Source organism: Lotus japonicus, chromosome 1 (assembly GCF_012489685.1).
Source record: "Lotus japonicus ecotype B-129 chromosome 1, LjGifu_v1.2".
In the NCBI taxonomy this organism is placed as follows: Eukaryota; Viridiplantae; Streptophyta; class Magnoliopsida; order Fabales; family Fabaceae; genus Lotus; species Lotus japonicus.
Genome location: NC_080041.1, coordinates 29,363,623 through 29,388,978, shown reverse-complemented (window position 1 = coordinate 29,388,978; position 25,356 = coordinate 29,363,623). Strand labels below are relative to the sequence as shown.

At 39.0% G+C, this 25,356-nt stretch overlaps 1 pseudogene; it reads right to left on the bottom strand.

Moving 5' to 3' along the window:
- Nucleotides 1-1,539: 1,539 nt before the first annotated feature.
- Nucleotides 1,540-23,550, bottom strand: LOC130732082 (protein disulfide-isomerase-like; annotated as a pseudogene).
- Between the last annotated feature and the right edge of the window lie 1,806 nt (nt 23,551-25,356).

Below are 25,356 nucleotides of genomic sequence, written 5' to 3'. Positions count from 1 at the left end.
TAAAAATTCAGAATCTTTCAACATCTTCATTACCTTCATCCTCATCATCTTCACCACCTTCATTTTCAACCCATCCCTAAGCATGAACAAAGCCCAGACTTGTAATCCTTTAGAACAACAACGAGAAACCCAGAAAAATCATGAACAAGCCCAGAAAGTCGAAAAGAATGAAATCAAAACCCCCTAACATTCTTCCTACAACCCATCCCTAACCCTCTTCCTCAAAATCTAAAACACCATATCATACCCCCAAAATCAAACCCTGATATGTAATGGGCAACAAGAGGCTTAATATTAATCTGAGGAGAAAATTGCTGACTTAGAAAATGGTGATGTTAATGAAGAGTTTAGAGAAAGTCCGAAGGGAGAGTATTTGCTTCAACAAGGGAACTGCCAGTTGTAAGAAGAGGGATATTTTTTTTTGTCTTGACCAAGGTATCCCCATAGCCGACAGCCGTGAGACTAATCCCTCGCCCCACGGTCAGCGCACTAAGCGGTAGAGGGCTGGTCAAGGAGTTTTTTCTATTCGCAAGAGTTGTGATTCGAACCCCCAACCACTTGCTTAAAGGATGAAGTGCTAAACCACTACACCAACTCACTTGGTGTAAGAAGAGGGATATCGTGTAATATATTTTAAGCTCCTTGCTTGAATAGAGCCTTATAAGTTTCATTTTTCATCCTTTTAATGTGTTTCTATTTGTATCAGATAATTGTTTTATATAACAACATCATTGGGCCTATTGTGCTCTTTTTGGGATTGTAAATTTAAATTAGTTTATTTGTCAAAATAATAATCTTAAATTTGGATTACGTGTAACTCTACCACAGTGTTTGGTGGGAGGGGAGGATATTTTTCCTTTTTAAAACTTATCATGTTTGGTTCAATTTTTAGGAGGGTATGAGAGGGGAATGGAGGGGTTCAAAACCTCTCATTACTCATTTTGTCTCCCCTCTAAAAGTGGGGGGAATTGCGAGATAAAATATTGCATTAGATAAAAATACCCTTAATGGGATTTATAATCTTTTAAAAGTATAGGTAACTAAAATATTTGTATTAACCCCCGCCCCCCCCCCCCCCAAATTAGCCAAACATGAAAGGGGTTATTTCCCCCTCACCTCCTCTATCATTTCATCCTCTTAACCAAAGATAATAAGAATTAAAATCTCTCTCTTCCGCCTCGATTAAATATCTCATTGAACCAAACATACCTGCCGCAAAAACTAGCTTAGAAATGAAGGTTGCTATGCAATTTATAAACACTTATTTAGTCTTGTCTAGACAATGTAAAACTTTTCAACGGATACATATCTTGACCAATCCAACCAAAGAAAAGGATATCTTGACTACTAAGAAAAAGGATGCATAAAGATATAGAATTTAAACACAACTACTAATCACACAAGGATCAAAGGATTTTTTTACCGCCACAAATTTTTGGTATCAATTTATTCTGTGCCAAGGAAAAAATACTCCCATTTTACTCAGAAAATCGTCTAAATGAAAACAAAACTGAAAGGATAAAAAGAGAGGCAAATTAACTCACCAAGATTTCTAATTCTAGGTTACAAAACATGTAGGTCCTGCATATAACTTAGTGTGTCTACATCCTAAGAATGGAATATCTGTATTCCTGGAAAGGAAAGACAACTAAATCAAAACATGAGTACGGAATTGTGGAAGACATATTTCATAGTTGGTTTTAACAAATAAGAATGTACATCTCATCTGAACTAATGAAATACAGATATCTACCTTTTCAAAGCTCATCTTTTACTTGTTCTTTCTGATCCATTTTATCCCTGTTCTTCTCAATGAAATCGATGATGTCTTCCTTCGTTCTATTTCCATCATACTTTGATATTTTTCCACTTGCTGACTTGAAGTACAGAGTTGGATAACCTTGTACATCAAAGGTCTCGCTTGGGATATCATTGGCAGTTGCATCCTGGAAAGTAACACAAAACAAGTGAGAGCAATTTAGTGAAAAAGATGGAAGTAAAAGATAATGAAAATATGACATTTGATGTGTAATTCTCTAAAATCATTACATATAATCACAGTTGTTGTTTTGTGATTAATACTGTATCATATGCTCTTGCATTGTGCTGTTATCAAGCAGCTTACTCCTAATTAAACTAAATATACACATAATCTTGAAATCTTAAAACCTTCGGGAATCGGGTTCTTACCAGCTTTGCGATAAGAACATCAGGATTACTTTGATATGAAACAGCAACTTCCTCCAATATTGGAGCCAACTTTTTGCAATGACCACACCAAGGAGCATAAAACTCTAGCAGAACTGCAAGGTATTTGTGTTAATAGTTAATAAATTCAATCTCAAATCCTCAACAGTTAATACATAAGTCTTAACTAGATGTGTAATATTAAGGCTACATATAATCACAGTCACACACATAAATATATATATATACACACACACACACACATACATCGACATGTATTAGAAAATAACTAAGAAGGAAATATAACAGAACTATATGACACTGAGCCATTCATCTTTTGTAAAGGAATAGATACAATATTTTGTCAAGTTCTGCATAGAGACCGAATTATAAATTATCAGTTCTTAAAGTCATAGAAATCTATAGGAGAGTCATATTCAACAAATTGCATAAACAAGAAATATTGCAAGTCACAATCAAATCCAAATTCATAAAGTCAAGAGTACTTCAACTTTTAGATGAAAGGATTTTTACTGACAAGCAAGAGAGATTCATTATGTGATCAATTATGTCGGTGCCGGTGCATAGTAGGGGTGTAATCGGATCAGATTGGTTCGGATTTAGGGTGTTTAAATGTTCGAACCAATCAAACATGTTTGGTTTGGGTTGGTTCGGATTTCATGATTTTTACTTCTAAACTCGAACCAAACCAACCCGATCTCAATCGGATTGGTTCGGTTCGGATGATTGGATTTGAAATGAAAAAAAAATTAATTGAAAATATGCACGAAAATTATTCTAAAAATGTGAAAAATTATAAAAAGTATAGAAAAATCCAACATTTTTAAAGAACAGAACATTCGATAAATACATAATCCATATAATCTAAATAAAACTAATATCTCTAATACCAATATAAATATGTAATGTAATGGGCTGAAAGTGTTTGAGCTTAATGTAAAAAAATTATTAATTCATTGGGTTTGTTCGGATTGATCGGTTTTTCAATCCCCAAATCCGATACCCGAATCATTGGTGATCGTATTCAGTAAAAAAATCTGAACCGAACCAATGATCCAATCCAAGCCACCATAATGTGTTCGGTTCGGATCGATTTGATCAGATTCACGGATCGGACCATACCCGCTTTCACCCCTAGTGCATAGTATAGTGCTCGTTCCCGACAAGTAAAGATAATTGAATATGCCAAAAGCTAAGATCAATCAGATAATTGCTGGAATAAAACCAAAGAGAAGAAGAAATAAAATATACCATTTTCCCCTGAGTTGAAAACTATGTCGTCCAAGACTGTCTGCAACTACCACTTTAACAGGTTCGTTGTTAACTTCAGGGATAGGTTCAGACTTTTGATATGGTTCAATATTTCCATCCTAAAATTATACAGGGACTTAGTTTGAGTAAAAGATACAAAATCCATCTACAGCAGGAATATAGTTACTTTAAAATTTTAATACAAGAAATATTACAAAAACTATATATCCCAACTAAAAATACAGATACCAAATTCCATCAAGTAAAAGGCTGAAGTTACATATCAAAATAAGCATCACCTTATATGCCTTCAACCAAGTTGAAATGTGATCAGGTTCCAGATTGGATTTAAAAAATTTCTTCCCATCGTTTTCTTGAATGATAATTAGAGGCACTTGGTCTTCCTTAAGGCCAAAATACTGTCAGGATAAGCCATATTCATAATGTCAAATATCAAATATTATTATGCAATGAATAACAATGATAACTAAAGAAAAAGAATGGATTCTATTTTGATGCAAACCTGGAATGCACCTTGACTAGCCTCAACATCTCCAACTAGAAAGCTTATGCCCTCTTGCCTATATTGCTCAGCAGTTTCATGGTATTTTAGTTTGAGAATATCAGCAGTGCCATAAGTTAAGTTAATGAATAGCAATGCCTAACAATTTCAAAATCTTAAATTAGAACTCGGCCTCTATAGAAGTAGTCAAAATTGTCCAGATAAGGAACTAGTGAAATAGAAAATCGGAATAAATATATGATACATCGGTAATGTAATGATGTCAACTGAAATATTGCAAAAAAAATTGATTATTAATTGTAAAGCAATAAGAGTATTCAAATAAGAGTTTAATGGAAATACACCGTCAGTGTAAACTTTTTTTACACAGACGCCCAATTGAATTCCGCCACATCATAAAATATATCTTTGTTTTAATTAGAATTTAAAATGATATTTACTATTCCTCCTATGTGGCATGTTGTGATTGGTTGTTAGTGTAAAACTGTTTTACACTGAAAGTGCATATCCATTAAACTCTTCAAATAAATGAAGGGGTGAAAGAGAGAGAAAAACAATGTCAATGATATAGAATTCTAACAAGTAAGTTTGATAAGTCATCTCACAAAAGGTCATGTACTAAAGCCAATTTTTTAATAAAGTCATATATACATGAATATATTCATAGAACAAACAAATCAAGAGCCTAATCCAATAGGAACTGGGTTGATATTCAAGAAAAAAATATCTTATTAGAAATGCTCCATTGCAGTATTCTGATATTACCAATAATCAAGAAGCAAGGGGAATGACAAAACCTTTGGAGACTAAGCTTTTATCAAAAGCAAATAATGATTCAATAGGTGGAATAGCAGAATAGACCGAGAACCATTCCTTTTTTTAAAACTTTGGATTTTACTTAATTTATAATGTTGGCATATTCAAATAATAAAGTACATATCATTTAACATAGAGGTGAGAGGAACAAAATCAAAAGAAAACAATCATTTTGGAATATAAAGTGAAGGTAAAACATGCAAATTATGAAAAATAGGTGACCTACAAGGATGATAGTAATAGAAGCGGGTAATTAGTAACAAATATAAATGCAGAGAGCCAGAGACAATACAAATCCTCCAGCTTAATATTGAAAGAACAAAATTGCGTTAGATAGCACGTTACCTTTACATGAGGACTGTTAAAGAATTTGACAACATAAGGGTGATTGCTTGGGTCATTGTTAAAGACAGTCACAATGGGAACACTAGATTCTTCCACAAATTTCTCTAAAGCTTCCACATGGAAATCCTACAAGTATGAGACAATATACACAATTAAACAAAACAAACACATTAAATTACACAAAACAATTATATATCTGCAGTGCAGAAATCAACACTTACTTGGAAGTCAACAAATAGCTCATCAAATGGCTTGAACAATCTAACCATGGACCCATTCACTGATGATTCTCCCCGTGGAAGATGTCTGGCATCCAAGGTGTGACCAAAATCATAATCAGAACGCAATTTCTCTGCCAATGCGGTGAAGTTCTCAAACTCTTGCCCATCAAATTTTGGGAAAACACCAACCTGAAAAAATATAGTATAGTATGATAATCAGCCAATGCATATAAGAAATAAATCAAAATCACAATGGAAGATTTCTCACAATAACAACTTTATTTTCACCTACAAAACCACTAGCATCATCAACAGATTTAATTTCAGTTGATGCAGGACCACTTAGCTTCTTCAAATAGTCAACAATACCATATGCTTCACGGGGACCTTTGTATTCTTGAATAACCTTACCCCCATTTCGCAGAATTTTGATTGTCGGAAATCCCTTAATGTCAAATTCCTTTGCAAGTCCTCTGTTCTTCTCCTCATTGGCATCAACTTTAGCCAAAAGAATTGGAGGATCATGATTACTCAAGATAGAAGCAGCTTTTTCATACTGCAGGAGCAAAACTTATAGAAAATTAGTATTCTCGTAATCATACGAGATTACCTGGTGAACTTAATAGAAATCCTGAAACAAAAGGAAAAGAGAACTACCTCTGGAGCAAGCTTCTTACAGTGGCCACACCTAGAAAGGAAACATGAAAAAAATTTATACACTAGGGGGAAAATATTTGTTAAAGTACAGCAGTACACCAATACCAAATACGATTAATTATGAAATTGTTACAATGTTAGGGTAACTCCCATAGAAAATATGAAGATTGTTGTCTTAGATGATTGGAGCTTTTGTGGAGATGATAGGGGCTGTGTGAGCAGTGCGCTTGAACTGTGCCTTGTGCCTTCGATAGCCGTTGCACCCAGCAGTAGCTGTTAGGGTTGTTTTAATTTAAATTGGGTTAGTTGTGTCTGTTTGTAACTGTCTAGGGGTGGTTATTGAATAGGGGGTGTGTTTGTTCATTTGTTTCATTCAGAAGTTGTGTGTTTTAGTGGGAGAGGACTGACTCACGAACATCCAGAGTTTGTATAACTATTCCTTAATATTCTGTCCTTAACAGGAGAATACTCAGAACTCAGAAGTATTGGTAAAGGAGGGTAAATCAAAGAAGAATAGTACAATGGTTAAAGTTAGATAGAAACCAAACTAAAGGCTAGACCATTAAGCGAGATTCAGAGGTAAGTGATCTATGCTTGGTCATTTGGACTAAGTGCCATAGTTTGATCCAAGTAGCCACCTGTATCTAGCTAGTGAGATAAGGATATAGTTGCTTTTATTGTTGTAACTAATATTGAGTAGGCTGCCAAGAATAATGGCCCTGATTAGTATGACCAGAATTTCACATATTGCATAGCTGAAACTGTTATCATCATGTACAGCTCTAACCTTTTATCAATTCAGAAAATAAATAAAAATATGTAGCCTTGTGTTTATAATACTGGCAGAAAAGTTGGATCCCAAAATATTTGAGACATAAAAATCATTAAATTTAACCGTTTTTTGTTTCCCAAAAATTCATCCTGTATAGGCAAGAAGAATAATCACCCGTGTGTATAATCGGCTGTTAAGAGACTTTTGTATTCAAACATAAGGCCATATGACATGCTTAAGGAAACTGGACTGGGCGGGACATAAGGGATGCTTATGCCCGCCCAAAATGAGCAACCAGGAACGAAAGTCAGTCTTGGCGGGATTCACAGAATAACACTGAATCCCGCCCACCCTTTAGACAGGCCCACACGCCAGCTGGAAGATTCCTTTAGATTTGTCTCATATGTATAAAGGCTTGGACCCCGGTTGTCAGGCCCAAGTACAGCAAAAGTCCACATCATGATCATTCCCTCTATAAAAGGAGAGGTCAACACCTTGTAAAAAGTACATTTTGAACATTTAATGAGAATATTCCTTTTATGATATTTTTAGTACTCTGCTAGGGTTTACTTTCTGCCAGTCTTCTACGTCAGATCTCCCTAGTACAGAACATTGGCGCCGTCTGTGGGTCTTACCTCGATCTACAACTTGACGTAGACGGTGAGCTTTAAGATCCATGGAAACCCGTTCGTGTGGCGTGGGCCGCCGAGATCATCGCCGGAGGGGTGGTGGTCGTCACGGCGGCCGCGGCGGTGGACGATATAACAACCGAGAAGTACCTCAAGAGCCGGAGCAGGAGGCTTCTTCGGAGGGGGTTCGCTCAGTGGCGCAGTCACCGGTGTCGTTGGTGAATGCAGCTCCGGGGAGACCTTCAGATCTGATAGCTAGATCAGATCCAGGAGTCAGGCGACGATCAGCGCCGCTTGAATATGTAAATCTGGATGACCTCAAAACCAGCGTTCCGAGAAAAGCACCAGAGGTGGTGACGGGAATCACTCCGGCGGCCTTGCAACAAATGTTAGACACTTTGCAAAAAGTACAAAGCCAGAACGAGCAGTTGCAAGCCCAGGTGCAGTATTTAACTCAGCGACAAGACTATAAGCAAGAACAACGGCTCGAGGCCGAGGACGTTGTTGAATTCCAGCCTTTTGTTCCCGCCATCACAAGGGTGGGCATACCCAAGCATCTGCAAACGATGGCGTTGGACGCCTTTTCAGGCGACTCTGACCCCATGGAACACTTGCGTTACTTTAACACAAAAATGGTTATTGGAGGAGCAACAGATGAGGTGAAGTGTAGGTTGTTACCATCAACGTTCAAGGGGATGGCGATGCAATGGTTTATCCGCCAACCGCCCTTCTCCATTGACAATTTTACTGATTTGTCCACGAAATTTTTAACTCAATTCTCCGCCAATAAAACCACAAAGGCAACGATGTTTGATCTTATCAGCATACACCAGCAGCCAGGCGAGAAGTTAAAAACCTACATGGCACGCTTCAGTAAGATGGCAGTTCAGTTGGAGGAGGACAATCTGGACGTATGTTTGGCGTCTTTCAAAAATGGCCTCAGGGCGGGTGATTTGAATCGGGACTTAACGAGGCGGCCAGCAAAAGACATGATGGACCTTCGTGCCCGTGTTCAGGAATTCATATTAATTGAGCAAGATGATCAGAAGAAACAAGAAAGAGAGGAAGGACGCAAGCAGTCTCAATCTGGCGGTGTTTCTCAGGAGAAACCCAAGGCGGGGAAGGAAACCAGGGTAGCGCAAACCCCCCGTATACCAAGACCGGGACCATATCAAAACTCCAAACCCGGATTTCAAAATACATGGCACAGAAATTCCCAAGGTCCCACTGCAACCGCAACTAGTCAGCATGGTGCTCCGCCAACCCCAACGCCACTCACTAAGTTGAATGCACCCTTAAGTACCATTTTAAGGGCAGTTGGGCAGACAAACGTTGTGCAGTATCCGCCACCACCACGGCGGCCGCCAGCTAATGTGGATACCAATAGATGGTGCGAGTACCACAAAGCGTTGGGGCATACGACAGATAATTGTTGGAACTTAAGGCGGGAAATTGATCGTTTGATTAAGGCTGGCCATTTGGCAAACTTTGTTAAAGACACAGCAACGCCAGAGGTCGCTAAGATCACCCAAGGGGACAAAGGCAAAGGCAAGGAGATAGTTGAGGAGTTGGGCGATCCTGTTGGGGAATGTTCATCTATTGCAGGAGGATTCGGCGGGGGTGCACTTTCAAGTAGGGCTAGAAAACGCTATGTGGCGGCAGTACACTCAGTACATGAGGCGAACGAAAGCGAGTGTTGGGTGAATCACTCCCCTATCATATTTACCCCTCAGGACTTTGTGCATATGATCCCCCATGACAACGATCCAATTGTGGTAACAATCAGGGTTAACAATTATGTGACGAAGAAAGTATTTCTAGACCAGGGATCTTCGGCGGATATCATTTATGGAGATGCCTTTGATCGCCTGGGGTTAAAAGAATCAGACTTGAGGCCGTATAAAGGAACCTTGGTAGGATTTACAGGGGATCGTGTCACTGTTCGGGGATATGTGGAAATACCAACTGCCTTTGGCGAAGGAGAGTTTGTAAAGAAATTTCAAGTGAAGTACTTAGTCTTGGCGTGCAGAGCCAATTACAATGTACTCTTGGGGCGAGACACCCTCAACAAGCTATGTGCGGTCATTTCAACTGCTCATTTGACTGTTAAATATCCAGCCTGAAATGGAAAGGTTGGGGTATTGCATGTGGACCAAAGTGCAGCAAGAGAGTGTTATTTAAGAAGTGTGGCGCTCTATGGGCGTAAGGCCGCCAAAGAAAGTCACAGAATCACGGAAATCTTTCCACAAGAGGGATTTAGTTTGGATCCAAGAGACGATGCTGATGATTTCCGCCCACAACCTCTGGAAGAAACCAAGCAAGTGCAAATTAAGGATAAATTTCTAAAGATTGGCAGCGGTTTAACAAAGTGTGTCCTAAAGATTCATATCCACTTCCCAATGTTGATAAGCTTGTGGATGGAGCGTCGGGGAATGAACTCTTAAGTCTCATGGATGCTTACTCGGGCTACAATCAAATCATGATGCATCCATCGGATGAAGAAAGTACAGCATTTATGACCAATCAGGCGAATTATTGTTACAAGACAATGCCTTTTGGTTTGAAGAACGCAGGAGCTAGGTATCAACGGCTCATGGACAAAATTTTCTCAAGACAAGTAGGCAGGAATATGGAGGTATATGTGGATGACATGATCGTAAAGTCCGCCAAGGCTGGTGATCATGGAGGCGATCTTATGGAAGCATTTACTCAATTAAGAACATATCAAATGAAGTTAAATCCTGAGAAGTGTTCTTTTGGGATCCAGGGTGGAAAATTCCTGGGTTTTATGTTAACATCAAGAGGAATTGAAGTGAACCCAGACAAGGGAAGGGTGATCTTGGAGATGAAAAGCCCAACAAGTGTAAAGGAGGTTCAACGTCTGACAGGACGGATGGCCGCCTTATCACGTTTTTTGCCAATGGCGGGTGACAAAGCAACCCCATTCTTCACATGCTTAAAAAAGAATTCAAAGTTTCAGTGGACAGAGGAATGCGAACAAGCTTTTACCAAGTTGAAAGAAACTTTAGCCACACTGCCAGTACTCTCCAAACCAACATCAGGCGTTCCATTAATACTCTACTTAGCGGTCACTGATAAGGCGGTGAGTACGGTGTTGCTCCAGGAAGAAGGAAATAAGCAGAAAATTATATATTTCGTGAGCCACACTTTGCAGGGGGCGGAATTGCGGTACCAAAAAATTGAAAAGGCGGCTTTGGCAATTTTGAAAACGGCAAGGCGTCTCAGGCCTTATTTTCAAAGTTTCCAAGTCAAGGTTAAAACTGATGTTCCTCTAAGCAGGTACTTCAAAAGCCTGATTTATCAGGGCGGTTGGTCAGCTGGTCAGTTGAGTTATCAGAATATGATATACAATATGAGCCAAGGGGCCAGGTTACAATTCAAAGTTTGATCGACTTTGTGGCAGAATTAACACCCACAGAAGGAGAGAAAATACAGGGAGAATGGGTCCTATCTGTGGACGGATCCTCCAACAATGCTGGAAGCGGGGCGGGAATAACTATTGAAAGCCCAGATAAAATGATCATAGAGCAATCTCTAAAGTTTGAGTTCAAGGCGAGCAACAATCAATCCGAATATGAGGCTTTGATCGCCGGCTTAAGGTTAGCTATTGAGCTAGGCGTTCAAAAGTTATTCATCAAAGGCGATTCGCAGTTAGTGGTTAAGCAGGTGCAGGGCGAATATCAAGTGAAGGATCCGCAACTCTCTAAATATTTGGAGGTTGTGCGCAGATTAATGATGGAGGTCAAAGACATTAGGATAGAACATGTCCCGAGAAGCCAAAATGAGAGGGCTGATGTGCTAGCTAAATTGGCAAGTACAGGGCGATTGGGCAATTACCAAACAGTCATTCAGGAGACCCTGCCTCGCCCAAGTATTGATCTAGTGGAAGTGAAATTCAAAGCAGTAAAGTCAATAATTGAAGGCGAGCCTTCATGGATGGAGTCAATCAAGATTTTTCTACAGAGCCCTCCACAGGATGACGATCTGAACACGAGAGCAAAACGCAGAGAGGCCAGTTTTTACACGCTAGTGGATGGGGAGTTGTATCGGCGGGGAATCATGTCTCCTATGCTCAAATGTGTTGACATCAAGGACGCCCATGGAATAATGGCGGAAGTCCATGAAGGTGTGTGTTCCAGCCATATCGGCGGGAGATCCTTGGCAGTAAAAGTTTTGAGAGCAGGATTTTATTGGCCGACAATGAAGAAGGACTGTCTGGAGTATGTTAAGAAATGTGAAAAATGTCAAGTCTTCTCTGACTTACACAAGGCTCCGCCGGAGGAATTAACAACCATGATGGCGCCTTGGCCATTTGCTATGTGGGGGACTGACATTTTGGGACCATTCCCGGTAGCGAAGGCACAAATGAAGTATATCATCGTGGCGGTTGATTACTTCACTAAGTGGATAGAAGCCGATGCAGTGGCAACTATCACAGCCGCCAAGGTCAGGAACTTCCTGGGGCGAAGGATTGTTTGTAGATTTGGGGTCCCCATGGCATTCGTAATGGATAACGGAACCCAATTCACAAGTAGTGTTACCCGGGAATTTTGTGCAGAAATGGGAATCGAGATGCGATTTGCCTCTGTAGAACATCCACAAACCAATGGGCAGGCTGAGTCGGCTAACAAGGTTATCCTGAAAGGTTTAAAGAAGAAACTGGATGAAGCAAAAGGGCTTTGGGCGGAGGAACTACCAGGCGTTCTTTGGGCATACAACACCACTGAACAGTCAAGCACAAAGGAAATCCCGTATCGTTTAACTTATGGGACTGACGCCATGCTCCCAGTGGAAATAGAAAACCAAAGTTGGCGAGTGGCTCGGTTTAATGAGAATGACAACGGGGAAAATCTGATAGCAAATCTAATTATGTTGCCGGAGGAACAACGGGAGGCACACATAAGGAATGAGGCGGGAAAAGTGAAGGTTGCAAGAAAATTCTCAACGAAAGTAGTGCCAAGAAAGATGAGGGTAGGAGACTTAGTGCTCCGAAAAAATACAATACCTGACAAACACAACAAACTTTCGCCCAATTGGGGCGGGCCTTACAGAATTATAGGCGATGTTGGAGGAGGAGCTTATAAGTTGGAACAACTAAACTGTCAAAAGGTTCCACGAACATGGAACGCCTCTCATCTAAAGCAGTATTTTAGTTAAAAGAAACAACAAAGGTGAATGAAGCCGCACTCTTTTTTCCTTTCTTTGGAGAGGTTTTTAATGAGGCGGCATGTATAAAGAATGAAGGGACAATTGTTCCCATGTATGAAAAAGTAATGAAAAGATTATTTCAACAAGTTACTTTTCAATTTTTTAATTTATATTACGAGTTTATGCAAGGTAAATCGTATCAAGGTATATAATACCGCGAATAAACCTTTCGGAATAAGAAAGTATCGCCATCAAATATTACAAGCCTTGGCAATTCTAGTGGCCACTAGAAACCAAGCCTCGTCGAAAAATCGGCAAAGGTATTTAAAACTTAAGTAACAACAAAAGTTGGTAACAACTTGGTAACAACGAATGAACTTAAAACGGTCTTCATTAAAAGTAAGAAAAGGGGGCGACGCCCGTACATGATTGAGAATGATGAAAAACAAAAGGGCAATGCCCAGAGCACAATGTTGACTTCATAAAATAAAAACAAATTCAAGGCAGATTCTCGTTGTTGGCGCTGTCTCCTTGGCCTGCAACAACTTGAGGGTATTCCTTTCCTTGATCCTCACCCTTGTTCTGATCATTTTTATCTCCGCCATCATCTTCTTCTTCTTCAGACTCACTTTCATCATTGAATTGAGGAAGGAGGTCGAGGCTAATGTCGTCATCGCCAACCACTTGACCATCCTTGATCTCCTTCAGCCACCCAATGCGGGAAACATCAAAGCCCGGCTCAACCACACTAATCTGCTCTTTGGCCGCCAGAAAGCCTTGAGCAAACTGGAGAGAAGCACGCCCTAAGATGGAAGCATTCAGGCGTTCGTACTTCTTTTCCAGTTTTTGGCACTTGGCTTGAACAGCAGTGTGTTTATCATTGATGACGTCTTTTAGAGACTTGGTCTTCTGAAGAAGCAGGTCAGAAGCCGCCAAGTCAGCAGTTAACTTAGTGCACTTTTCCTCAGCAGATTTCAGCTTCTTGTTGGCGGTCTCAGCATCAGCCTTAGCTCGCTCATAGGCAGCCTTATAATCGGCTGCCTTCTTTTCGAAACGATTCTTGGCTCAAATCACTTCTTTCACACACTGGGCCATTCCCGCCACAGTGCTGGCGGCGGAAAGTGCATGAAATATGGCCAAGGAAGCAATGTTTGGGGGGCCTTGACCGGAAACATCTTTGTGGACCCGGTTGTCAAAGGTGCGGGTCATGAAGTCCAACCCATTGAAGTGAGGATCATTTAAACTCAGCAAAGGGGGAGGAGCCTCGCCACCAATGACTGAGCTGGTGCCAGCTTGGCCAAATGGAGTTGGCGGGCGGTTAATCAGCAAGCTTGAATCCTGGTTAGGTGGCGGGATAGTGTCATGTCCCTTCTTTTTCTCCGTAGGCTGACTTTGGGAAGCAGCACCAGCTGATTGATGAGAAGGTTTACCACCAGCAGCGCCTGAAGTTCTTTGGCGCTTAGGGTCCCTGACATTATCAGAGCCTGAAGCACCTTCATTCTTCTTCTTTTGCTCATTTTCGGCGGTCCTTTTCTTCGCCGCCGCGGCAGACTGGGCGAGGTATTCCTTCAACTTCAACTTCAACGGGTTCGAATCAACCTTGCCTTTTCCCATCGTAGCTGCATGGAAAGTATTAGTTAGACAAAACACATGAACAAAAAGAAAAAAGCAAGTCATGTGAAAAGATCATAAACTTACTAAAAAACTGATTTAAAGTGCCGGCTTTCGACGCCTCAATCAGGTCATGGCCAGAGAGTACTGGTAGTGTGCGAAGATAATCGGCGATACCTTGCTCAGACTCATCTAAGGCGTCATATGAAACGGATATTTTGCGGCGAGGATTTTTTGTCCAGTAAAAGGGGAAGAGTGGATTATTATCGGAATCTCGGAACAAGTTATTTATTTCGGGCGACTCCATAACTTTGAAATATTTTTTCTGCCACACTTTGTAATGGCTTTTAAGAGCGGTGAATCGGCTCATGTTCTTACGGGCTAGAAGAGGAACCCACTTGATAGAGGTAGGTTTCGTGGTGACTGTTTTATAGAAAAGGAAAAACAAGGGGTAGGTGGGAGTGAAACTCAAATGTTCACAAAGAATTTCAAAACAGCGAATAAAACCCCAGGCGTTGGGTTGGAGTTGACAAGGCGCCACGTTCAGAAAGGAAAGAACGTGACATATAAAGGGCGAGAATGGAAGTTTGATATTCAAGTCCAGGAAAAAATAACCATAAACAAAAAAGAAATCGGGCGATTCATCGGACAAGTCTTTGCGTAAAAGAACACAATCACCCTCGCCACAGGGAAGAACATTCAACAGGTGATCTACGTTATTAGAGGTGGCGGGGTTTATTTTGGTAAACCCTTGGGACGATATTCGAAGTGAGCTGATGCTTCCAACACTGCCCCAGATGGAACGCAAAAGACATTTATCTTCAACCAAATGTGCGTTTGAACGCCACTCGGGTGAAGACAATTCTCCATTCGAAGAGAGAATAGAATCTACAGAGCCGGCGGGACCGGAATCCTCATGAGTAGAGGGCGAGGAATGAATTTCAATAACGGTGGGGGCAGAAACTTCCCCCTCCGAAGATGGTGAAGAAAGTTCTAAAGAAGAAATGCTGATATTGTGCATTGACATGCTGGGTAATTTCATAAAAATAAAAAGAAGATGAACAGTTGCAGCAAGAAAAAAGAAGAAGATGAACAGTGTCAAGAAAGAAGAAAGAGGAAAGACTCACCGGAAGAAGAAGTGGAGGATGGAGTAGAAAGCAAGTCGGCTATGGGAAGGCACCGCGCAATGACGACGGCCGGAGTGACGGAGGTTCGCCGGAGTTCAAAAGAGGAAAAAGTGAGAATCGCAGAGAGTTTGAGGAAAAGGGTTTTCAGAGAGTGAAAAGTAAAAAAGTAAAAAGGGTTTTTATAGAGGAAATGGGAGGAGAGAGAATGAATGGGCAGATCGTGAAGAATCGTGGGATCGTGGGATTTGAAATTCGAAAAGGTATGAAGCGAAAAGACATTACTCCTCGAGACGCACAACTGAAAATTGCATTTATGACCAACGATGACGAAATCCCGGAAAACAAGGATACGTGCGTCATTTGAAAAGACGTGAACATTACGGTTATGATGAGGGCGATGCATAAACAAAAATAAAATGGCGACATGCCACGGAACATGAGAATGGCGCCATATTGACGAAACAACAAAAATGGCGATGAAGGCATAAGCATGAATACGGCAACACGCCTACGATCACAAGGAATGACGGTATGCACATCAAAGGGCTATAAAGCAGGCACGTTAAAGACATTTCAACTCAAGGAACTTGAGCCTCATGTCTTGGGGGCATGTGGACTGGGCGGGACATAAGGGATGCTTATGCCCGCCCAAAATGAGCAACCAGGAACGAAAGTCAGTCTTGGCGGGATTCACAGAATAACACTGAATCCCGCCCACCCTTTAGACAAGCCCACACGCCAGCTGGAAGATTCCTTTAGATTTGTCTCATATGTATAAAGGCTTGGGCCCCGGTTGTCAGGCCCAAGTACAGCAAAAGTCCACATCATGATCATTCCCTCTATAAAAGGAGAGGTCAACACCTTGTAAAAAGTATCTTTTGAACATTTAATGAGAATATTCCTTTTATGATATTTTTAGTACTCTGCTAGGATTTACTTTCTGTCAGTCTTCTACGTCAGATCTCCCTAGTACATAACAGAAACGAATCTCATTACACTCAAACCAGCACATAATGAAAATTAAACATATTTATATTCACACAAATTGAAACACTAACTATTTACAATCACTTGAGCTCTCATAGAAATGGGTTTTCAGTTTTGACATTCTGTCCTAACCAAATCAAGTAATCAATGACGAACATCGCCATACACCAAATTTAGCAGTAAGTTGCATGGCAAACGTAAATCATACAATGAATATAGGCAACAAAGAATCAATCTCAAATACTGATTCCATGATCACTATCAAAACAAATTTAAAAGTTTGATAATTTGTATATCATTACATAACTGATTCATTGACAACAAATGCCAATATCAATGATTCATTCTACAAAATTAAAAATAGAAATGAATAGTGAGATCTGTAATGTAACACACGCGAAGAGGAAATGCATGCGTACCAAGGTGCGTAGAACTCGACGACGATGAAATCTTGCTTCGTGACGGTGTCGGAGAAGTTGGAGTGACACAATGTGAGCACGAACTCCTTGTCCTTGGCTTCATGGTCGTTTGCAGAGACGTGAGTGATGAAGGGCGATGCAATGAGAGGGAGAAGGAAGAAGAAGACAACGAGGTGGCACATGCAAATACAAGTCCTTGCTAGAAACGCTTGCTCCCTCTCTACAGTTTCTTTGCTTCTGAGATCCCAACAGAATATTTGGAGGGCCTATATATAAATTTTCAGTTAAATTAAATCACATAATAATTTTTTTTCAAACAACACATAATAAATTAAATGGTTAGATATGTTTTTAATCCCTAACTTATATTCCTAATCATCTAGTCCAAAGTTTTGATTCATTAGCGATGAGTATGGAGAATGATTTATCATGACATACATCACTTAACGTGATTTCAGAGACTCTATGAATTAATTTCATAACTGCCGGTTATAAGACACCTTGGAAAACAATAAAAAACTCTGACTTAGACCCCTAAATTTAAAACGGTCATTAAAAAAAATTACAAAATTATTAGTACTCCCTCTATTCCTTATTATAAAGTTCATTTTACCTGAATATCTAGGATTAAAAAAAGTGGTTAAAGTTAATTTAGTACAATAAATTTGTAAAAATTTTTAATTAATTTTACTAAATTACCCTTACTTATAACTTTAATGTGAGACCCAAGTTTTTAAGCTTAGAATAAACCGAATAAAATTCCTATTCACGATTAGTTTCGATGTAACGTGAAGGAAAACCTGAACAAGTGTTTATCAAATGGAATAAATTTATGAAGGAGAAAGTTCAGGGAAAAGGCTAAGGATAGTATTAAAGTCGATATAAGTTATAGCGCAAGTAGTATTGGCTTATACCTAGGACGAGAGCGATATTAAACGATTAATTTACACTTAAAGACACGATGGAAACTAATTCCAAGAATCTTCAGAGAAATGTTAGAGCTTCTCTTAATCTTTCCATGACGAGTATTTCGATACGAAACCCTGAAATGTACGAACGTCCGATTCTAATTCTCGGAGGTTTGCCGAAACTAAATCCCTGATAACTCAAGAAACTTAAAATAAACGGTCGATGGAGACTTTTTCTATTCGGAGCTTCAAACAAAGATTCCGCGCGCATACACCTATTTCTTTCGAGGTTTCTAATCTTTCTTCAGAAAGAAGTTTTGTCATCCGACATCAATTGCAAAAAGTAGTTTTTCGGGTAAAATCGATTTACACCGACTTTGGATCGTTTGTCTTAATTCCAAGAAACCTATTCTGAGTTTTGGAATTCTGTCGCCAGAACCTATCTTAGAATTCACAGAGGTAGGCACAGGAAAAATCGGAATCGCGAAATTTTCATTTTTCCGCATTTTCCATAAACTATAAATAGCTTGAAAAAAATCACAATTTTCCAAACCCATTCTCACCCAAACCCGCGAGCACCAAGGAGAAGGAGGAGGAAAAAGATTTTCGCCGTTTCTTGCCCGATCGCTGCACCGTTTGTTGCTACTCGAAGACATCGAGGTATAGATGCTATCTCTCACTTCTGATCGTCAATTCTGTTGCTTTTCTCTATGTCTTTCTGTGCTCAAAGTTTTGAGCTTTTTGTAAAACTGTCCAAATAACTCGATTTCTCTGTTTAAACTTATTCCATGCATGCCCAAGAGCATATTTAGCGGATTACATTTTGCCGAATGTCGCCGAATTGCCACCAAGTTTCAATTCTTCTTGAAAAACCCATTTTTAGCCAAAGTTTCGTCCTTTAGACTTAAAAATCTCGACTGAGCTTAGCGCTAGTATGATTAGTTGTCATAAACGTCGTTGGTGACGTCCCCATCAAATTTGTTTTTCAAAATTCCAATTTTGAAATTCCGAGCTAAAAACACTGACCAAAATACCCCTGCGACAGTTTTCGATCCGATAATTTTTCCGAGCTTTAATTCGCCTTAGTTACGACTAATGATAACCTAGGAACCAAGTTTGATCGAAGAAAAATCGGCGCACACAATTAGTGTGTGTGGCCGAGAGCACCTCCATAGGGGGAGGGAAATTTTGTTTTTCGAAAACTTGTCTTAACGCGTTAGATTATCGTACTTCGGAGTTTATGATGCTTCTTGTAACTTTAGTAATTGTTGTCTGTTGAGTTTCTGACTGATTGTGATTGAATTCTGTGGTTTTCGCTCTAAGGTTCGTTTGAGGATTTCCAAGGAGCGGAAAGAGGAGATTGTGAAGGAACGCTTCAGGATCACACTGGAGGAGCTACAGATGAGGGCTACTCACTGAATACTAGCTAATGCTTTAGGTGTCGACGAATTGGACTTGATTTATTGTTTATGCACTTGATTGTGTTTGACTGGGAAAAATGTTTTCTGAGGCTACGGCTGACAAATGATAATCATTTATCGTTGGAATTGTTTTTGATATTGACTCACATGTTATGTGCTAAATGGTTAATCTAGGATGTGTTGATATTGATCTACATGCTATGTGCTAAATGGTTAATCTAGGATGTGTTGATATATGTTCCATGACTGTTGGATTGTGTTACTTTGATTATGAAATTACACATATATCTGTTGTACGTCAGAGAGGATAAACGGGCAGTTATGCAAGAACTTATCATGAGATTTTGGGAAAGTTTGATGGGACAAACGGAGATTCGGGCCCTTATTCATACTTTAGTGGATCGAGACCTTCTCTGGGAGTTACTTGAGATTATGGGATCTTTTAAACTCATAAGATTAGAGATAAAACTAAATGGAAATTGTTTTACAAGCAAAATTCGTAATACACTAAACAACCTCTGAACCCTTTAAATAATGATAACAATCTCAGATGAAAGCTTAGGGTTTGGATATTAGTTTTGGAAAATGAGAAATGTCGTCGAATCCAAGTTTTGGGGAAACTAATAAGTTTCTGAGTATGTTAATACTCTTTTGCTCGATGAGCAGTTTTGTTGTTTGGCTATCTAAAGGATAAGCCGGGAAATTAATAAGTTTCTGAGTACGTTGATGCTCTTTTGCTCGAGGAGCAGTTTTGTTGTTTGGCTATCTAAAAGATAAGCCGGGAAACGGATAGTTTCCGAGTATGTCGATACTCTTTGCTCGCTGAGCAGTTTTTGACCATCGGATGGAGATGAGTCGGATGATTTTGAGAAATCATAATGAGATAATACACTTTTTATAATTAATTGTCTTTTGTCCCAGAATCGACATTTACCTTAGGGTATTCTTTTTAAAGACAATAAGTTAACTAGAACACGTGACGACGTGACGAGTGAAGTCGGAGACGTTGTTTGGCTAATCACTTTGCATTCATGCACACATTTCTGGGATTAATACACGGTGGGATGCCGGACCTCGGTGGATTCCAAAATGGTCATAAGACCCGGATTTCCACATAATAACACTGCGGTGATTCTTAGTAGCAGACGGAAATGGCAGGCCTGCGGGTATACTGCTGATCTGACTACATTTTGTTTGGTATAAGAGACACCCGAGCGGAAATGGTCCCACTATGGCCGGTGATAGGACTGACTCGATGGTGCCCATCTTTCCGGATTGCATCTTGTTCCTCGTCATCTTATTCATGCACCATGCATACTGACTTAGTTGCCGAGTGTGATTGTTACTTGTTAATTTTATTTGATACATGTTAATTGTCATTATTTGTCATTTATATCCATTGGAAGATATATAATTTATAATGCTATCACAAACTTCTAAGCCTAAGTTGTTATCCCTTAAACTTTATCTACTGGTGTATTACTTATGTAATTCTTTGGAGTTGACCCTCGCGCCTTCTGTGTGTGTTTGGGCGGACTACGCCTTTTGTCAGATGTCCATGGCGGATTGGTTCACGATGGTCCACCCTTCGGGGGGGACTAGGTTTGAGATGCTTGATCAGGAGATCCCCGACTCATGGGTGGTCGACCCCGCTGGCCATAGAGCGATCTACTCGGGGAGAATAATGGAAGATCGTGTCGACAGTCTGAGACACTTGACAGAGGGAGTTCTGAGGCATTACACTGTCAGCTTCAACCTGCCACCTGGCGTGCACTGCGGACCCGGAGTAGGAGCACCACCACCACCGTCGTCTTCTGACGATGAGGACCCATCGGAGGAGAAGCCTGTGGGAGGGACTTCTTTGGACTCTAGCTCACTTACTGTGGCTGTCGCTGCTGACCTTGGTTCGGGTTCTGGACCCGAGAGACCAGCACAGGAGCTTGTAGCAGCTGCGAGAGGAGGGATAGTCGCAAACACAGACCTAGTCGTCCTGGATTCTGATTCGGACGATGATCACGCTAGCATGTAGTTGTGAGTGCTGGGGTGTACTCCTCTGGACAGGATTAGGGTAGGAGTAGTGTTATAGCTCTGGTCTTCATGTTCGTATTTTGGGGCAGGGTAGGTTTCTCGACCGTTATCTTTTTGTGTGGTTTTCTTTATGGAAATCACAGAGAGTTGGTTGGACTAGGAGGTCTTATTCAGGCCGTTTTGGGCTGACCTACTTTCATTTTGGAGGACTGTATTGCGTACACTTGACCTTTCACTTGGTTTGTACATATTGCCCACGGGCACTACTTTCGGTTACTTCCCGTCACTGGAGGTTACTCGTGACATGGTTCTCTACTTACAGCGGGGGCTGTAAATCTATTGTACATTAGTTATGTTTGTCTTTCGTTGTAAAGTTTTTATGTCGACGAGTCTTTAAATTTATTATCTAAACAAATCGAAAAAAAAAATATTCACGTTTTTCCGCTTTATTTTCTTTTTTGTTACTAAAGTGACGCCACCGAAATCAGGGTGTTACATTTAACACTTCAATTAATTATCAGTCCTAATTAATATCCCACTATCTCTAGACACCACATAATGCATTTAATTGATACTCTTGTAGTTCAGGAAGTAATACAATGATGAAGAGTTTGAATTTCTAGAATAGGTTAATTAATGATAGTGGCATTGGAAATAAACTAAATCATGAAAAACATAAATATTTAGTTTTAAATACAGTGTAAATTTGGGAAAAAAGTAATCAATGCTACCTAAATATTAGAAATGGACTTATATTTAAGAAAAAAACCACAAAAAAATTGCCTTATAATAAATAACGGAGGGAATACTTTATACTTCTTCTGTTCATGTTCTTTTGTTGTTTTAACTTTCGCTTAAATTTCAATTTTTTTTTTGTTTTACAAACCCAATGCATTTTTTGTCAATTTATTTCATGTATACCCTCATTTAATATTATATCTCTCACCCATCAACTCTTATTTTTACCAATCCAAATCATAACAAGTTTCTTAACCCATTTTATGATATACACACACCTCTCCACTCTTTTTCCACCTTCATTTTCTATTATTTCTCTTTCCTTTATCAATCAAATCATATATCACATATTTACTTTCTCTTTCTCTCTCCTTTCTTCATATTTCTCTCTTTCTCCACCTCTCCACACCTAAAAAATAAGATGTGAAGATATAATTATTCATAAATATTACTCTCTATCTCTCTTCAACCTATATATCTCAACATTAAATATGTGTGTCTATGTCCAAAAATATATCAATGATTGCACTCTTGAACACTGTGCATAATCTTAAACAACAAAAGATCAAGAAAAGAGTGAGTAATTATTTGTTTTGAAAAAGTCCTTATGACGTCAAAACGTGTGTGACATTTTTGCTAAGTCATCATCTAAGTGACAATCCTAGTCAGATACATGTGTTTACGTGGGTGTTTTACATCATTTTTAGTCCTTTAAAAATATTTCAATCATTTTTTATATTCTCTTCCTCCATTTTCCTCTTCGTCTTCTTCTTCTTCATAATCTTCTTCCTCTTATTCCCCTTCTCAATCAACTTGTCTCTCACAACCACCACAAAACCTCCACACCTTTCACACCAAAGTCGTCGCCCCCACTACCACTGCCACGACTTCACTATTGCTATTGCCACCAGGGGCGCATAGATCGAGGTGGCTCACCTGTGTCTGCCCTAGTCATAAATTAATATATTATCAAGTAATTCGTATCAACTAGTGCATTGAGGCGCACACACGAATAAATTAATATATTACATCATTTCATTTTCATTTTTGGATAAAAAATACCATAAAAAATGAAAAGAAAAAAACTCCAAACACGAATCAAACCTCCTACACCTAGGATTTCTTCAATTTGACTCACCACTAAGCTAGGCACAAGTCTATAGATGTGTTTGATGATTAAATTTATTTAAAACCTATAAATAATATCATAAAGGGACATAACTTTTTTTTATTTACTCTCACTTTTAGTTTTAACGAACTTATGATTGGTTGGTATTTATTATAGTCAAACTAATTATGTCTTTCTTCTTCTTATTAAAAATATCAATTATATTAATTGATTTACACATATAGTGTCGTTTGGATTATTGTTCGATGAAATTATGTTTGATATAATGAAATTTGATAAAATGAAGGATACAAAAATTATGCTTAAAAGTTGTTTTAAAAAATGAACATTGTTTAGATAAAAGAGAGAAAAATTAATTTTTCATTTCATCTTTGGCTACCCCAATGTTAAAATCCTGATTACGCCCCTGATCGCCACCGCCACCACTATCATCACTGCGACCAACATCCATCACCACCACACAACATTACCACTACCACCACCACTATTATCATTTCTACCGCCACAATCAATGTCATCCTCACCCTCACCACCGATTCCACCACCGCCATCCCTACTACCATCACCGCCACCCGCCACCATGACTACCATTACTGCCGGAACCACCACCCTTCGCCACCGCCGTTGTCGCCACCACTTACAACTGTCATCAGTACTATTACCCCACCGCCACTACCACAACCAACTCCACTACCACTCACAATTGTTTCCATCATCTTCTCTCCACCACCACCATCACGACTACCACTTTACCTCCACCACTACCACGCCACCGCTGGCACCCTCACTGCCATCTCTACCGCCACCACATCATCTCCATTATTCTCCATCATGATCACTATCCATCAAACATATGCTTAATTATATCAATTTATACGATATTGTAAGTTAAACAATGTATAACCAAATGATGTATAATATTAATTTTTTAGCCAAGTTAAACTCTTTCGAATTACATTTTTGTTGGTTTAGAGAAATATCCTTCCGCAATGGAGGGTGTTCTCTCTGTTGATCTTTTGCTTGATTATCAATGATAATTCAGTTTACTGTACAAAAAAAGAGCCTAGTACTATCAACTTTAATATTATTAAGTCTTATACTATACATGATACCAACTAAGGGTTCCCATTAGGGTGGACCATTAATAATTTGGTCCATCGGTGCTCCATGGAAATTTTAGACTTTACACTCAGGGTTTTTAGATTTTTCCCCTTCTTCTCCTTCTCACTCTTACTCTCCCTCTTCTCACTTCAACCATCTCCAACAACACCCACAAACACCATCAACAACCGTGAGATGAAAGTGTAAGGTGAAGGAGCTTATTTTAGTAGCTTAAAACTTTAAGCTATAAGCTATCTCAGGTAGCTTGAAGCTTAAAGCTTATAGCTTATTAAATATATTATCATTTTTATCCTTATTATTTTTTTAAAATTCCACCTTTAGCCTTATATGTTTTTTACTAAACCTATTTACTTATTAGTTATCACACTTGTCTCATACGCACACCGTTCCAGCACAAAAATAATTACTACTTTGGAATAAAACAAATAATTTTATATTACAAATTACTAATTATTTATTTTATTCTATTTAATTTAATAAAAAAAATATTGAAAATTAAATATGTAAAAATTAATATTATATTTTTAAGATGATAAATAACTTGAGTGAAATTAAAATATTTATAATAATTTTAGTATTAATATCGTATAGATATTAATGTGTAAATAAAGTAATGTTAAATATAAAAAGAATTTTATAAATATGTCATTTCATGTCATTTTACAATTTCAGCTTGTTTAACATCTAGTTTTACCAAACACTTTTGTTCCAATTACGTAGCTTTATCAGCTTTCAACTATCAGCTTTCAGCTAGTTTATCAGCTTTCAGCTAGGCGTGCCAAAGGGTTATCAATTTACATGTTTCTCCTTTTATCATCCATCCACACTTGCACCCACAAGACTGATATTCTAGAAGCAGAGAGAAGAAGATGATGCTAACTAACCTAAGGGTTATCAATTTACATGTTTGTCCTTTTATCATCCATTAAATCCTAATCATTCAATTAAAGAATATTTTAAGATTCCTAGATCTAACTGTTTTAAAGTCTGGTGCATCGGTGGACCAAAATAAAAGTTGTCCACCCTAGTGGGCACCCCAACTAATCACATACACTCTTAAAAAAGTTAAAGTGTATGAAAATCCACCGGAGTACAGAAAAAAAAAAAACAATTTTTTGGAGAATTCGCACCAATAATTTAAATGTCTTCTATACGTATCTATTTAATATGATTAATGTACTCATAGGCTGTATTCCAAGAAGAGGAATCTAATGGCAAAGCAATGAAAGCATATAAGACAACAAACAGAGCTCCCTGCATCGAAAAGACCCACAT